Below are 13,982 nucleotides of genomic sequence, written 5' to 3'. Positions count from 1 at the left end.
TTGGGTGAGTGGAGGGGCAGGAAGTCTGCAGAGGTGACAAGGCTGATCTTGTGAATTTCAGCAGGCATTATAAAGAGTTTCTAGGATGCTGCAGTCATTAACAATAAATTTGGTTAATGTTAGCCTTCATGGGGAGAGGTTGAATGTAGGCAAATCTTGAATTCTTTTTCTTTATTTTTTCAGTGTGAATTGACACAGGCATCAAAGGAAATAGCACGTAAAAGAAACAGCACAGAGTTCCCCACTGATTTTCTACAACAGTAAGTAGTATGGTGTAGTTTCTCAGAGCCCAGAAGAATTGTGTCTTTGTTGAAGAGTTGTTCTTCACCATGACGCCCTTGCTATGGGTCGTTAAGAATATGACATACAAACTGAGCAGTCAGGAGATGTTGTGTTCTCAACCTTGAGAAGATTTTTCTGAGAGAAAAGTCAGTACTTGGGTATGCATGTGTCTGTATAAAAAGAACCATTTTGTTCTTATTCTTTTTTTTTCTTACTAGCATATTATATTCATTTTTCTTATTGTCTATTGTATATACAGACACTAGCTGTGAGCAAAATGGCTTCTATTATACATATAATATCTATATTATCATTTGTTATTTGAGAAGTCTGGATGTAATCTGGATTTAAATGGAAGGCGTTGTACAGATGAAATTGTAAGTCAAGCCCTGGAAAACTTCAGCTATGCAAAAGAAATTCATATAATTGTCTTTTCAAATTATGCTTAAATTTGATTAACAGCTCTCTAAAAATGTATTCTATTTTAGAACCACATCAGACAAGCTCTTTTATGATGTATCTGAGCTTACAAAGCATAAATCAGATTGTACACCACTTGAGCACGTGGGTATATGGGAGTAAAATGTAAACTGTTTCCCTTGAACAATGGATGGATGAGTCCAAAACTAGTTAACAGTGACCTTGGCCAGCCTTCAGATATGTTAGTCTAGAAAAGTTTTCCTGATGTTTCCCCTCTTGTTAACTTCTTAGTGTATTCCGTCACTATTCATTTTCTATTATATCAGCCTTTATTTATTTATAAGAACATTTCCACCTAAGTTTTATGTCATCCAAGGATGATAAAGAAGAATCTTGGGTCAAATGAAGTTCATGTAAGTTTGAGCCCCCAAACCTAGAACCAATTTTCCTTTGCTACAGAATGTCTGGTAGTAACTTCAGGACTTTAAAAACTGTAATAACTTTCTTGGACCATGAAAGGTCGTAAATCTAGTAAAAATTAGTTTATTTACTTTTTAAATGTTTTATTTTTTATTTTTGAGAGAGAGAGCACAAACAGGGGAGGGGCAGAGAGAGAGGGAGACACAGAATCCAAAGCAGGCTTCAGGCTCTTGCTGACATGGGGCTCGAACTCACAAACCTGTGAGATCATGACCTGAGTGGAAATCAGTCGCTAAACTGACTCAGCCACCCAGGCACCCCAGTACAAATTAGTTTAAAGGTACTGGGCACTGCCTACTTGAAGATATAAAAGATCCATGATGAAATAGTTACCGTGGGTGAACCTAAATGTTATTTGGGGAACTAAAAATATACACATCAATGTTGAATAACTAAAAGTAAATATAATATTACAATATAGGAGACAATTGGAAATCTTACCTACTATCCGTTGGATAAGGGCAAGGTTAAATATGTGAAAAAATACAATGCAATGTAATAAACATCTGAAAGGACAAAAATGGGAATTGCTCGGCTCTGTAAGAAAAAAGGATACTGAAAAGGGCAGATAAAAATTGGGACATAGCAAAGGGTGAATAAAATAAATGTAAATCTGTGAAAATTGATATAGAAATATGAGTAGTAGATGAAACAAACATCTATTTTTTCCTGAAAAGTGGTTTAAAAGAACTCTTACTAGTAGGTGAACTACAGATAAATGCTGGCATGAGATATGTAATCTGGATTTAAATGGAAAGGTTTAAATGCTCGGTGAGTCTACTTGTGCTGAAGAAATTTCCAGTCAGGAAAAATCACTTTGGGGCAGAAATAAGATGTGGCTGGAAGATGGGTTGTGTCTTTTATAGAAAATACAAGGACTTGAAGGAGATATCAGCATCGTAGGCATGCTGAAGGGGGACGGGACATTTTAGGCGAGCGAGATGGTGAGACACAAGGGCTGGGGACGGGAATTATCTGAATAAACCAATATGAAGCATACATTGGAAAGGTTTTGTAAGGCTCTTTCCCAGAAGCTGAAAAGGTATCTGGCAAAGAACACAAAAGAAAATGGAGTAGAGGGCTCTTTTGAAGTATTTCATCCCCCCAAATTGAATGGCTTGATCTCAGGTTCTCGTGTATCGGGAATCTGGAGGTGACTCACCTGTCCTCTTTGCTTCAGGTGCTCTCACAGATTACAACTGTGATTTTGGCTAGGACTGCAGTCACTTCCGGGCTTGACTCTAGAAGGGTCTGCTCCTAGCTCACTGGTGTGGTTGTGGGATGGATTCACTTACTCACAGGCTTATAAGATTTAGGGCCTTGGTGCCTTGCTGGTTGTTGTTCAGACGGGGCCTCCAGTTCCTGGCCCTTTGGGCTTCGCCACAGGGCAACTCACAGCATGACAGCTTGTGTCACCAGGGTGAGCAAGTGAGAAGATCCAGAGAGAGCGTAAGCAAGATAGAAGTCATAGGTTTTTTTTTTTTTTTTTTTTTTTTTTTTGTGGGGGCGGGGGTTCCCACTTTATTAAGATATAATTTACAGGGGTGCCTGGGTGGCTCAGTCGGTTAAGCATCCGACTACTGATTTTGGCTCAGGTCATGATCTCATGGTTTGTGAGTTTTTGAGCCCCGCATCAGGCTCCACACCGACAGTGCAGGGCCTGCTTGGGATTCTCTTTCTCCCTCTCTCTGCCCCTCCCTCCCTCTCTCCTTCTCCCTTTCTCTCAAAATAAATGAACTTAAAAAAATACGATATAATTTATATACTATTAAGTTCACCCATTCAATTTGTATAGTTCAATAGATTTTAGTATATTTGCAGATTTGTGCAGCTATCACCACAATCAGTTTTAGAATGTTTTACCACCCTCCAAACCAACCCCATACCTTTTAGCTGTCATCCCTCAACCTCCAGCCTTCTAGCTCTATGGAATCAGATAATCTATCTTCAGTCTCTGTGTATTAGTCACAGACTTTTCTAACCTGTTTTCAGGAGTGCTGTGCTGTTACTTTTGCCATATTCAATTGTTTAATTGAGTCAGTAGGTCTCACCATAAGGCATAAGGCATAAGAGGATTCCATGGACTTCTGTGGCTCGTAAGACTGTCTTGTGAGCAAGGCAACTTGAAACCAGATATGGTGACACAGGAAGAGGCATGACTCTTCTGCACGTACCCCCTACCTCATCTGACTTTTCCCTCGTAGGTGTGCTGTTGTTGGTCAGCATAACTGAACTTGCCAGGCTGCGAGATTTGAATTGAGCAGTCCAGAAGTCTAGTGTCCAGGGAAGATGACATTTTGACTCTTAGTTTTTAGAATATAGACATTGCACGTTAATTAGGACAGCCAGAGGCTGTGGTGATTCACTTTTTCCCTGAGATTTTCCAGAATCTAGTTGTATGAGATTCTCTGCAAAAGTATCATCTAATCTTAGATATTCAAAATACACAGTGACATATGGAAGGCTCATAGTAAGGAAGCTTAACTGTATTTGACTGTGTCTTTTCCACACATACTTGGCTGTGAGACACTTTTCCGCACCACATACCATCTATGGGACACGGTGATGATACAGAGAATGTTCTTTGAGGGGTAAATAAGCTGTTGTAACTCTCTGTAGACTATGTGCCCTCCCTGTTGGTGCTTATTAATACTGTGCATTGAGTCAACTAGAACTGTGAGTGTTTGTCACAGGATGGTGGTAAGCCACAGATTCCTTACGTTGCAGTTATCTGCTGGGGTTTTGACGTATGTGGAGTTCGATTTGATCTCTGGTAAATATCATTGGGTTAAAGATATTGATGTTCAACTGAATCACTGTTGCCCACTGGTTAAGCCTATTGCAATGACGTTAAATTTCCACTCTTTTATATCATGGACCAGTGCTCCCAAAGTAGGCAATCCATAAACACTTCAAAATAGTTTTTTTCAAAAATATGTGCTTATTGTTGAGAGAGACAGAGTGCAAGCAGGGGAGGGGCAGAGATAGAGGGAGACTCAGAATCTGAAGCAGGATCCAGGCTCTGAGCTGTCAGCACAGGCCCGACATGGGGCTTGAACCCATGAACCACGAGATCATAACCTGAGCCCAAGTTGGACACTTAGCCAACTGAGCCACTCAGGCGCCCCCAAGATATTAGTGTTAATATCGAAGAGGCCAGTGCTAAGTGTTTTGTCTCACTGCAAAATGTCTTTATGCTGATTAACATCCTTCTCATTTTGGTTGACCCACTTCTGAGTATCACAATTAAAAAAAAAAGCATATTATTTCAGATGGCATTTCTTCTTTCTCCCTATAAGAAACACCTCTGTGAACTAGCTTATAGTCAATGGGGACCGTATTTTCAACAATTTCTCTAAATAGCTCTGTCAAAGGAATGGGTTAGACTGAAGGGAATGGATTTGGTGAGTCAGTACTAATTGTTGGTAATCAACACAACATTTTTTAGGAGCTTACAAATCTATGTGTTGTGTTTTAGATTTGGGGAGAGAATTAATAATTAACTCATGAGTCTTTGGTTTTGAGTCTACTTGGTTTCCTTTTTTAGAGTTGGCCAACTCTAGACTTTTAGAAACTAGAGTTTATTGCAGGATCAGAAGGAGTGGTTCTTTGTGGTTCCTTTGGTACAGTCTTTCAGTAAACAGTTATGGACCTAGAATAGTCACCCGAGTCTGGAATGTTGAACTAAGTTTAAACTATCTCTTTTACCATCCTTCATTTTGGTGCCATCTCAGTTATGTTATATCTTTCTGTTTAGGTGTGATAGTGTAATGCCCTCTGAATGTGGGTGGGACCTGGGGATATGATGCATTCCATTTCTGTAGTCAAGTTACCTTATGGCAAAGATGATGGGATGTACCCATGATTATGCCGCGTAAGACTCCATTGGAGCAGACTGGGGAGAGCTTCTTTGCAGCCAGTGAAGAAATAAACTGCTGTGTTTTGAGAGGGTCAAAATGGTGGTGACCAAGGACAGGCTCCAGGAGCTGACAGCCAGTGAGAAACCTGGGACCTCAGTCCTGCAGCTGCCAGAAGCTGAATTCTATCCACTACGTGAGCTTGGGAGGGGGCTCCTAGCTCCAGGGAGCACAGTCCACCAGCTCCCTGAGAAGCAGCTTTGTGGCAGTCTGAGCACTGGGTGCGGTTAAGCACTGGGTGCCTGGACTCCCGAGCCACAGAAGCCGTGTACTAACGTGTACTGTTTGAAGGCACTAAGTTTGCGGTTATTTGTTATAGAGCAGGAGAATACCTCATACACCAGCTTAAAGACATTGTCCTTAATACCAAACACTTCCTCACTCATAGGTAAGTGTCATATGCTGTCTGTACCATGCAAGGGCATCTGTTCCGATTGGTTCCAACTCTTTGATGCCCATACTTAGCCAGGTCTTGTTAGATTGATTTGGGTACATTTTATAGCCTTAGCTCCTGTGGTCTTACTCTTCTTAATTCAATTCACAGTCTCCTCCTCCTAGCTTTTCACATTTCTTTAAAATTGGAGCTTATTAAGGAGTTATCTCTCCAACCACAGCTGGAGGAGGGGGTGTTACCCTTTCTTTTTGTGAAGATCATTTGCAATACTGCTATCAATTTGAAAGGCTCCTTAGAGGCAGCCACGCCCAGCTTTCTTCCCTGTGTTAGGATTTGCAATCTTGGAGAATGGTCCTAAGGTGTTGTAACTTTTTTAGTAGCTGCTACAGCTCAGCAAAGGTGTAGAGGTTTGCTGTGAGGGAAGTGCCTGGATGGACTAAGGCAGTGTGTGATCCCACCCCCTACATGCACACTGCCCCCGAATCTGGGGAGCTCAGGAATGGCAGAGAGGGACTTGATGCAGGTGAGTTAAGGGGATGTTTTTTTCTTCTTCTTCTTCTTCTTCTTCTTCTTCTTCTTCTTCTTCTTCTTCTTCTTCTTTTTTAACTTTAGAGAGCACTTGAGCTGGAGAGAGGGGCAGAGAGAGAGAGAGAGAGAGAGAGAGAGAGAATCTAAAACAGGCCCCATGCTCAATACAGAGCCCAACATGGGGCTTGATCCCACAACCCTGGGATCATGACCCAAACCTAAGTCAAGAGTGGGACATTCAACCAACTGAGCTACCCAGGTGTCCTAGGGTTGTATTTTCTAAGGAGAATCACAGATGACCTCAGGAGGCTTCAGCAGTGAGGAAGTAGGCCTGAGACCCCACATGTATGAAGCTGCCTTCCATTGAATGTCAGTATTCTGTTCTTAAAAATCAAAGGTCTGTATGAAAATGCTAAAAGGAGCCTAAAACACAACAAAAATAGTCTTCACAAATGTGCACATTCTCTGAAGTTTGGGTACGAAAGGTTAACAGGCATCTACTGGGAAAATGTTAACCATGAAGGCATCTGCTGGGTATGCCTGCATTACGCTCGCTTTGTGACTGAGATGGTGTAAAATACACATTCTCTATATGCATCTGGTCTTGTTAGAGGAGAAGGGAAATCCAAGTTCTTCCTTTCAAGTCAGAATGCGGTTTCCATACCCAGAAAGGAATACTTAAGAGGGAAGAGCAGATACTCAAAAGACTTGGAAGAGTCAATGGGTTATCAGCACTTATGCAGTGGTGATGACCAGAAGACAATTGCACATAAGTGCCCCATCAGGGGGCATAAAAACGCATCATCAGGTCCATATCTGCTGAAAAGTCATCCAAGTCTAGCAGTGAATATGTGCAGGCACTTGTAGATATAAGGACACCTGGTACCAGCTGCTAAAGGAAGATGGCCCTGTTTAGGAATCCTTGCTGTGGCTGCCCATGTGATCTTTTTTTTTTTTAATTAAAAAAAGTTTTTTTAATGTTTATTTTTGAGAGAGAGACAGAGACAGAGTGTGAGCAGAGGAGGGGCAGAGAGAGAGGGAGACACGGAATCCAAAGCAGACTCCAGGCTCTGAGCTGTCAGCACAGAGCCTGACACGGGGCTTGAACCCACAAACCATGAGATCATGACCTGAGCTGAAGTCGGATGCTTAACCGGCTGAGCCACTCAGACACCCCTGCCCATGTGATCTTAATCCAGGTTTGATATAAAATAGAGCAGTTTCCTAATCCACTTTCTTTAAAACATAAGCCCCTTAGATGATACCTTGGAAAGGCAAAATAAGGCTTAAGACATGATGCCTACCAACCCGCATACAGTAGCAAGTCCAAGAAAAAGTTCAGCATGTTTTCTTCCATAGCAAGTAGTTTCTTACATAGTACACATTATAAATTGTTACTGTTTTATTTATTGGTTTACTCTTCTGGGTGGTGGGCAGGCTTCTCACTATAATGTAATCTCCATGAGGCCGTGTGGTGTGTTTCACTTGTCTGACATGGTGACCCAGTTTGTGGCTCGATAGCTTTTCCTTAAACATGTGTCCATGAACAGAGAGAGGAGAAACTTGCTTGCTTGTTTGTTTATTTATTTATCTGTTTGTTTTTTGGAGAGAGAGCATGAGTGTGAGCAGAGGAGGGACAGAGGGAGAAAGAATCTTAAGCAGGCTCTGTGCCCAGTGCAGAGCTTGGGGTGTGGGGCTTAATCCCACAACCCTGGGATCCTGACCTGAGCCAAAGTCAAGGGTCGGATGCTTAACCAATTGAGCCACCCAGGTGCCCTGAAATTTGCTTGTTTAGAAAGGGTTTTTAAATTTCACTTTTGGTTGTCCAGTGGAATGCCGTTGGAAAGTCCTGTGACAGAGTCTACCAGAAGCTTCTGCACCCCAGCGTCTTCCCATTTCCGCTGATTCAGGTGGACTCAGATGACATTACCAGAAGAGATCTGTAATGCATCACTTGTGACTTTGAATTTCTGCCAAGGGCACTAAAGGGCTTGGTGCCAGACTTCTTTGTTTTCTATTTGGATATTGTGGTTGTTAGAAGAAAGTGGAAGTTGGTGGGCAGAATTCTAAAATGGTCACAGAGATTCCCAACCCCTTCTCTATAAACCTTGTGTAATTCCCTACCTTTGAGCATGGGCAGAGCCTTGGAATATGATGAGTCATCAGTCCCATAATTACATTATTACTCAGCTGGCCATGAGTCAATCACAAGTTGGGTTGAGATAGGATGGTTCTACCCATTCTAGTGGGTATCTGCCCAGGTGGGGTCCTGGGAAACTCTTGATAAAGAAAAGAGAGACTCTACAAAATGTCCTTCCCTTTCTTGATGCCTGGATGTATGCCAACCATAGTGACTATGAGGCTACATTGGTGATGGGCCAAGAACAAGATGTTGAGGGTGGTGATGCAGATCTTGAAAGAGCACAGGTCCCTGACAGCAATCAGTGAGCAGAATAACCATCTTTTGGCCACCCACTTCCTGACTTGTTATGTGAGAAAAATAACCCCTTCTTGTTCAGACTATTACTTTCTCATCTTGTAGATTCTCATCCAAATACAGACCTACTGGAGACTACTATATGCCTGTACTATATACTATATAGACTACTATATATCCCTACTCAGGGAACAAAGTGGATGGTTGCTAACTCTCTAGAAATAATGAATAACAGCAAAAAAAGTCATTCAAGATATAGCATTTATCAAAACAAGAAAAGCAGAATGTGTTGCTTTTCTAAGAAAGGTCGTTTTGAGGGAGTCATACTGTGTTTCTTAAAAAAATAAGGATTATGATTTGTTTTTCTTTCTTAACTCAGCTGCTGGTATCTCATGTATGATCAAACCTCTATTTGCTGTGCTGGGTTGAAATCAATTGCTTTTATTTGTGTTTTTTTGTGAACATAACATTAGGGATTATAAATGTGCCACTTATAAGGGAATTTTATACTATATAAGTGATAGCTAATTAGTAATACACGCTCTTGTCAAGAAAACCACAAAGAGATAAATAAAGCTGTCCATGTTCCTGAATTTTAAGGAGTATAGTCAACCTGGGCTATTATTTTCATTTCTGTCAGCAAAAAGTAACTCTAAAATACTTCTCTGGGATGATTTTGTGATCTGCTTCAGGACTACCATATCTTATAGAAAGAAATCAGTGAGATTAAAAGAGATATCATAAATATTTTAGATCCTTTAGTAGCTGAAAGACACAATTTGGAGAGAGTTCAATGGAAAGATTTAGAAATAATGAAATCAATTCAAGGACTGACAGATAATGGAAGATCAAAAAGATACACTCAATGTGTTTTGGTGGACCTGTTACTCAGTGTGATACAACAATCTATAATTACGTGAGAGGCAACACCTGGGAAAGACAGAATTTTTCAAAGCACTGTATTTGGTTTTGATGGGTCTGGGCAAAACCCTCATTTCTTCAATAAATATTTATCGAGCGCCTAGTGTGGGAAGGCATTGCTTTAACCATCAAAGATACAGAGAAGAAAAGACTCAATCCTTGCCCGGAAGGTGTCTGTGATCTGGTGAATGAGTCAGAGTAATGAATAGGCAGGAGGAATACACAAGGTGCTGAAGGAGGCGGAGGGGCAGGCAGCGAATGCAGCCTGGCGGTGGGAGAGGACCACAGAAGGAGATGATGCTCGGTGGGGTCCTGACAAACTGGCAGGAATTAGCTAGAGGAGAGAAGGGAATTGTCCGGGTACGTGAAATAATTCACACGAATGTACCAAGGAGCGTGGTGCTTTAGGGAAACCGTGAGGAGCTCAGAAATGCTGGAGAAGCATGCTTGTGGGTGGTAGCAGGAGATGTGCTCAGGAAAGGCAAAGGGAAAATTGTCCAAACTTACCAAGAAAGTCTCCATGAGAAGACAAGGCAATTTTGAGTTGAACTCTGACATGTGGAATTTGAGAAGAGCATAAGATAGAAATAAATAGGTCCGGTCAAGCCCTGCTCTCTGTTGCAGTCTTTTAAAAGAAATGGATATTGGGGCACCTGGGTGGCTTGGTCGGTTGAGCGTCAGACTCTTGTTTTCAGCTCATGTCGTGGTTTCACGGTTCGTGAGTTTGAGCCCCGCGTCGGGCTCCATGCTGACAGTGCAGAGCCTGCTTGGGATTCTCTCTCCCTCTCTCTCTGCCCCTCTCCAGCTTGTGTGAACTTTCTCTCTCTCAAAAATAAATAACCTTGAAAAAATATAAATAAATAAATAAATAAATAAATAAATAAATAAATAAATAAGAGAAATGGATATTTGTGCATATGTTCTGTAGACCAGTCCTCTGCAGGCTCCTTCGCCTACTGCCTGTGGATCTCAGTAGCCTCACCTTTCCTTCCCTTGAATGGACTGTGCCCCTTCTCACCGTGTTGTTGTTCACCTTGAGGGGGTCTTCAACTCTGTAGGGCTCTTGAGACTGTAGGGCTCTTCCCCCATGCCAGGGGGAAGCATTCACGGACTGCCTGCCCGTTTGCCATCAGAATGCATCTGTCTTACCTCTTCCTGGTGCTGACCAGGGAAAGGAAACTTGAGGGGTAGAAAGTCAGCCTGTGCATTCTGTTGTGATGGAGTTTGATTGTCAGGAAGATTTGAGAGTCTTCAACTTAGAAACTTGGGCTTTGAGCCCCGACTCTGCCCACTGTCTAGCATCCTTGTAAGAACTAAATAGTGCTTTAAAAAGCACGGGACATGTTTCCTGCAGCCGGCCCTGCAGAGTTGCTTCTCTGAACCTTTTTCTGACACCACTGTGATGCATGCTTTTCAAGTATGTTGGTAATTTAAAAGTCATGACCCAATATTTAATTTCTGTGTTTTAAAATGCTAAATGTTGACTTTCATCTTTTTTTTGTTTGTTTATTTATTTATTTTGAGAGAGAGACAGAGTGAGTGAGCGGGGAGGGGCAAAGAGAGAAAGACAAAGAGAGGGAGAGAGAGAGAATTCTAAGGGCTCGAACCCACAAACTGTGAGATCATGACCTGAGCCAAAACCAAGAGTTGGATGCTTAACTGACTGAGCCCCCTGGGCGCCCCAACTCTTCATCTTTCTAAACTCAGTTGAGTGATCTGTTTTTCTCTAGTTTTTAGCATGCTAAGAAATTTGCATTCCTGGAACACATCCTTGGGAGTGTTTATGGACAATTGACCACTACTATATTCCTGCTTGTTTTCTTATACTGAGCAACACAGGTGATTACCTTCTGGAAAAATAAAGGAAACTCTAGGTGACACATGATTTAACAAACTAAAAATGATCCCTGAAAGTATAGTCTTAGGTGACAGATTATTTAAAAAGATAGAACAGGGAGACAGCAACTCTGTGTCAGCTGCAGATAGATCATAGGAAATGGCCACACCGAGTTGATGCAAGGAAGGCGGTGCTGCAAGGGAACGAGGAACTTGGAAAATAGTCCCAGAGCGTTCGGCTTTGCTCCTGCTTTTAACTATTTTACTCACTAACATTTTATTAAAATCTTAGCATGTAGAATTGAGAAGGAGTAGGCAACCTAGTGGCAGCAATTGGTCTGGGCAACTGAAAACAGTAGTCTCCAAACGTTGGTTATGCGCCCTATTAGTAAATGAGATAAAGAGATGTGTCAATATTATATGATGAAGAGTGTATATGTGTATTTTTGATCTTTGAGTATAATTTAACTGGCACCTAGGTTGATTCAAATGAAAGCTTTAGCAGATATCAAGAACAGAGTAGCAAATGGATTTTATTTATGAATCTTTAATCATTCCACTGCTGTTGTTATTACAGCTGCATGAACTTCCCCAGAGATTTATGTCCTCATTCAACATTTATTGATCCAGAATTAGACAGTGTAGATTTAGAGTTTTCAACATTTATAACAGAGTGAGGGAGTCACTTGCAGTCGGGATCTTCGTTTAGTTAGAAAGGGTCGGCACTGATGGCCAGCTCAGAAAATGCAGCTGAGGCAGCGTTAGGTGGGACGAGGGTTCTCCAAGTTTCTTCTCCTAATTGCCGTGTACCCAAGGCCTGACTCTGTAGGGCAGGGCAGGCATGGTAAGCGGGTGACAGTATCTTTTCAGATCTTGCCTGTTGTTTCTATCATTAATCAAACGTGAATGGGCTAGAACACCTCTGAATGGGGACTTTCTTAGACCTGGAGTCGTTCCACTGAGACTTCCAACAGCCGCGTAACTCACTGCAAACAAGGCACACTGCTCGTACAGTCAGGGGCAGGAAGCCTGGAAGAGGCAGACTGTGTGGCCTTGTGGCTCGGATGGGCTTGTAACTTTCACAGAAGCTGGTGTCGGAAGAATAAGCCAGGTCAGTGAGAAAAATAGGAGTCTGTGCCTGGAAACTTTTGAGGCAAGGAGAAGAGTCAGGAAGAAAAGGGAGTTAGGAGAAAAGCAAAGAAAAAAATGCACATAGGAACAGTTAGGGGTAGCAAATCTCAAGCAGGTTTGGTAAAGGAATGATTTTTATAGAGAGGCGTGTTTGCTTCTTTTCATACTTTGGAATTTGGGTCACATTAGACCACTTCAGTGAGAGTATGGACGTATCATGGCAATATTTGTCCTTCTAGGACTGGCTTGTTTCACTTTGTGTAATATCCTTAACATCTGTCTGTGTTGTTGCTTCTTGCATATGGCAGAATTTCGTTCTTTTTTTAAGGCTGAATAATATTTTGTTCTATGTACGTACCACCTTTTCTTTATTCATGTGTCGATGGGCAGTTAGGTTATTTCCACATCTTGGTTATTGTGGGCAGTACTGCAGTGCAAACAGGAATGCTATCTCTTGGAGATCCAATTTCAATTCATTTGGATAAAAACCCAGTGGTGGGATTGTCAGATCTTTGTTTTTTTATGTTTATTCGTTTTCGAGAGAGAGAGAGAGAGAGCGCGTGAGCAGGGGAGGGGCAGAGAGAGAGGGAGACACAGAATCCAAAGCAGGCTCCAGGCTCTGAGCTGTCAGCACCAAGCCTGACACAGAGCTTGAACTCATGAATCACGAGATCATGACCTGGGCCAAAGTTGGACAGTCAACCTACTGAGACACCCAGGTGCCCCAAGATTGCCAGATCTAATCAGTGGGCATGAAGTTACAGTTAGGCAAGGTGAGTAAGTTCTGGAGATCTGCTGATCTCAACAACATGGTATATGGTATGTTAACAATACTGTGCTGAACACTTAAATATTTAAGGGGGTAGATCTCATGTTGAATGTTCTTACCACAATAAAATTGTAAACATTGTATTTGAGGCTTCTTACATGCTGTGTGTTTGAATGCTTTGTTTACTCTAGGCTCCCAGGACATAAGTTTTCTTATATCCATTTAGTAGATACAGAAGCACAGGCTCACAGAGGATGACCATTTAGTTGAGGTCACACGGCACACACGAAAATCGAACCCGGGACTGGCCCCAAAGTCCATGTTTCTGGCCAGCTGGAAATAAGTGGAGAGGGACCCTGGGAATAAACTAAGCAGCTTTCGGAGAGGCAGTGTGATAAACTGTTGGTGTAGAGATGATTTGCCAGCTGAACTTTCAGAAAATTGTCATTTTCACCCTAATGCTTTAAAATGGATGCCATTAGACTGTGTTGAAACCATTTTCTTGACTTCTTTTGAATTTGCTTGACATTTAAAATTTGCTCCTGTCAGTACTCGCTGCCTTTAGAATGTAGCACCAGGCTTGTGTCCTGCAGACAACCCAGAGAGGATATTTGTGGTAAACGGCTTCCATGCATTCTTAGAATCTCTACTTCATACTTTTCCTGCTTTCCTGGCTTGTTCATCTGTACCTTCAACAGCCAGCTCAGGGAGGACCGTGGGTGGCCCATGGGGCCTCACCAGAGAAGTCTGTTTGCTACTTCTGACAACAGTCTATTCCATGCAATCCACGTTTCATTCCAACTTGGAGGCTGAAAAAGGTTTACATTATGACCCCAGAAAATGTCTGAAACAAAACAGCAAAGACAT

The 13,982-nt window shown here is 42.0% G+C and overlaps 1 long non-coding RNA gene across 1 annotated transcript in view; it reads left to right on the top strand.

Annotated features, from left to right (window-relative positions):
- Positions 1 to 13,982, top strand: part of LOC115507702 — a 362,835-nt gene that overhangs the window by 174,220 nt on the left and 174,633 nt on the right. Inside the window, exon 4 of the long non-coding RNA XR_003966774.1 lies at positions 184 to 260. This is a non-coding gene — a long non-coding RNA (uncharacterized LOC115507702). The remainder of the gene's footprint in view (positions 1 to 183; positions 261 to 13,982) is intronic.

This window comes from Lynx canadensis, chromosome X, assembly GCF_007474595.2.
Source record: "Lynx canadensis isolate LIC74 chromosome X, mLynCan4.pri.v2, whole genome shotgun sequence".
In the NCBI taxonomy this organism is placed as follows: Eukaryota; Metazoa; Chordata; class Mammalia; order Carnivora; family Felidae; genus Lynx; species Lynx canadensis.
This window is presented reverse-complemented; position numbering and strand designations above follow the sequence as displayed.